Source organism: Eucalyptus grandis, chromosome 3 (genome assembly GCF_016545825.1).
Source record: "Eucalyptus grandis isolate ANBG69807.140 chromosome 3, ASM1654582v1, whole genome shotgun sequence".
Taxonomy (NCBI): domain Eukaryota; kingdom Viridiplantae; phylum Streptophyta; class Magnoliopsida; order Myrtales; family Myrtaceae; genus Eucalyptus; species Eucalyptus grandis.
In genome coordinates, this window is record NC_052614.1 from 21,956,803 (window position 1) to 21,959,761 (window position 2,959).

Below are 2,959 nucleotides of genomic sequence, written 5' to 3' on the forward strand. Positions count from 1 at the left end.
GAATATATGTCAAATAAATCATGCATTTGGAAAACTTAAACGCGCACCACACCGTACAAAGCCTTCATCACACAAGGATTTGTAGTGGAATAGTCTCGTGAAAGTCTCCAAGACCTGCCATTGTTAACTCCACAGCTTAAAATAAGCTAATAACTACAGTTATTGGACCAGAAAAAGGAAAAGAAAAGTTAAATTCTTGATGATGATAATTCTCCACAAATGCGTATAAACCACAATCGGGAAAATTATCCAAAAAGTCTTCAACCTATTACACTTTTACTAATTCAATCATAAATCTTTCAATTTTACTAATTTAATCATAAACTTTTTCACTTCTTATCAATTCAATCTATCTAGCCAATTTTGGTTGAAAATTGCTAACATGGATGGCCAGACCGAGGTGGCACTTTATAAATAATATTTTAATAATATTTTGAATTTTTTATGATTTTTTTTTTTATGGGGTTCGAATTTGGCTGGCCTCAGCCATAGGCAAGGGCCAACGTCGGCCACAAGGGAGCGTTGGCGACCCTCACTAGCCATAGGCGAGGGCCAATCGACCCTCATCAACTCTAGGCGAGGGTGTTGTGCCCTTCGCGAGCTTTGGGTGAGGGTTGCGATGCCCTCGCTAGCGAAGGTGAGGGCATGCTAGGCAAAGGCCTCGAGTGAGGTCGCCACCCTTGCTAGATCTAGCTAGGCAAAGGCCCCAACCGAGGTCACCCCTTTGCTTGGAGCTAGTGAGGGTTGCCAAGCCCTCGCCCGGCTTGATTTGGCGAGGGCATCACGGGCTTCGTTATTTCTAGGCGAGGGCTTGTGCGCCCTCACCTAGAACTGTGAGGGTTGGCCAGCTCTCACTCGCCGGCCTCGCTTGTTTAATAACTCTATTTTTATAAAGTTATTTTACCTATTTTAGGCAACAATTAATGTGATATCTATATGAAAATATTTAGATTTCCTTCTGATTATTTGAATTTTCCTTGTTTATGCAGAATAATGAGATATGGAGAATACAAGGAAAATAATGGCAAAAAAAAAATCAGGAATTCAAATCAAGAAGCAATGGAAGATAGATATCAAATTAAAATCCTCTAATTTACTCCCGATCTTATGTGCAATTGCTTGGAGCTTGGATAAATCCTCGAAATGGGAGAACATTGAGAGCCATTGAGAGAGAAGTTAGATTTTTTGTTAGATCATTTTTTTTTTGAGAGATTTTCAAGTATTTTGAAGAGAAGACAAAAATGGTGATAGAATTCTCGTTCTTTGATTCAAGATGCTGAGTTTAATTTATATTTTTATTTCTTGCTACTATGTTCTAATTTTATTATGTTAGGGCTACAATGTAGCCTAACCATGATAATATGAATTTCATAATTTTTATGTTTTGCAATTGATTTCATTCATGTGAGTTATATATTATTGTGCTTAAGGTTTTTGAGTGACTGACCACCACTTGAATGATCTGATGTGCATATTTGAGACTGAGAAGTGATAATATACAATTGCTCATTATAATATATAATCATGAATTAAACGTGGATAGAAATATACTACGTTATTTGTGTAACTTTCGGGATAAGGTGACCCAAAAGACTCATTGTAAGTCGGGAATATTCATAGTTTTTAATGCACTCATGTTTATTTTAATTCACATGGAAATCTAGTGGATTAATAAGCTGAGTAGGTTTGCTATACCTAGAGATATGATAGTAAATAGATTAGGAAATTCCGTTATCACATATTTGATATCGTTCTTGTACCCACAATAATCTGAAATTCATATATGGTGGTTATGGTGAAATCGGATGCTCTAACATATTTATCGATTGATTTACTGCATTTAGTCTTCAAATTTTGTTTTTAATTTATTCTAAACTATAATTTGATCTGTTAGATAAAGTTTAGAATTAATCTATTTTAGTATTTAATTAGTTTATTAATCATCGATCTTCATGGGACAATACTTTTCTTATCATTATATTACTTGTTCGACACGTTCACTTGCGTTTATAATTTTACGAACAAGTTTTTGGCGCCGTTGTTAGGGATCGTTTGTTTAATACTAATTAATATTGATACAGATAATTTTAAGTTTAATCTAACTTTTTTTTTGTTTTATTTTTCAGGGTGTACATCAGTTTATGACACGTAGCCAACAAGGGAAACTTGCTGAGCTTGATCTAGAAATCAAGCATACATTCAAAAGGTGACTAAGAGAATAGAGAAATCACGCTAAGAAGATGGCAGACGGTTATAATGAAAATCCACATAGACTCTTAAGAGATTATGTTGCATCAACAGTTCAAGGCGCCATATCAAGTATTAGAAGACCTGCAATTCAAGCAAACAACTTTGAGATCAAGCCGTCACTCATTCAAATGCTTTAACAATCAGTGCAATTCAATGGGCTACCAAGCGATGATCTAAATGCTCACATCGATGCTTTTCTTGAAATTTGTGACACCATTAAATATAATGGAGTTACATATGACGCTATTAGATTGATATTATTTCCATTATCTCTTAGAGACAAAGCTAAGAGTTGGCTTTCTTCTCTTCCAAAGAGATCAATTACTACATAGAATGATATGGCTAAGAAATTTTTGGTAAGTTTTTTCCACCTGCAAAGTCTACGAAGATGCGTAATGATATTACTAATTTTATACAAATGGATAATGAATCATTATATGAAGCATGTGAAAGTTCAAAGAATTTCTTAGGAGATGCCTACATCAGGGACTACCCATATGGATGCAGGTACAAACTTTTTATAATGGCTCTAGTACAAATCTTCGTTCTATGATTGATGCAGCTGTAAGAGGAACTCTAAATAATAAAACACCAGAAGAAGCCTACAATCTATTAGAGGGGATGGCGTCCTATAGTTATCATTTGCCTACTGAGAGACTACCAATGCAAAAAGTTAGCGGAGTTCACGAAGTGGATGCTTTTGTTGCAA

The 2,959-nt window shown here is 35.2% G+C and overlaps 1 non-coding gene across 1 annotated transcript; it reads right to left on the reverse strand.

Moving 5' to 3' along the window:
• Positions 1 to 2,635: 2,635 nt before the first annotated feature.
• LOC120292348 lies at positions 2,636 to 2,741 on the reverse strand. The gene has a single exon (XR_005550144.1). It is a non-coding gene; the product is annotated as a small nucleolar RNA R71 (small nucleolar RNA).
• Positions 2,742 to 2,959: the final 218 nt, after the last annotated feature.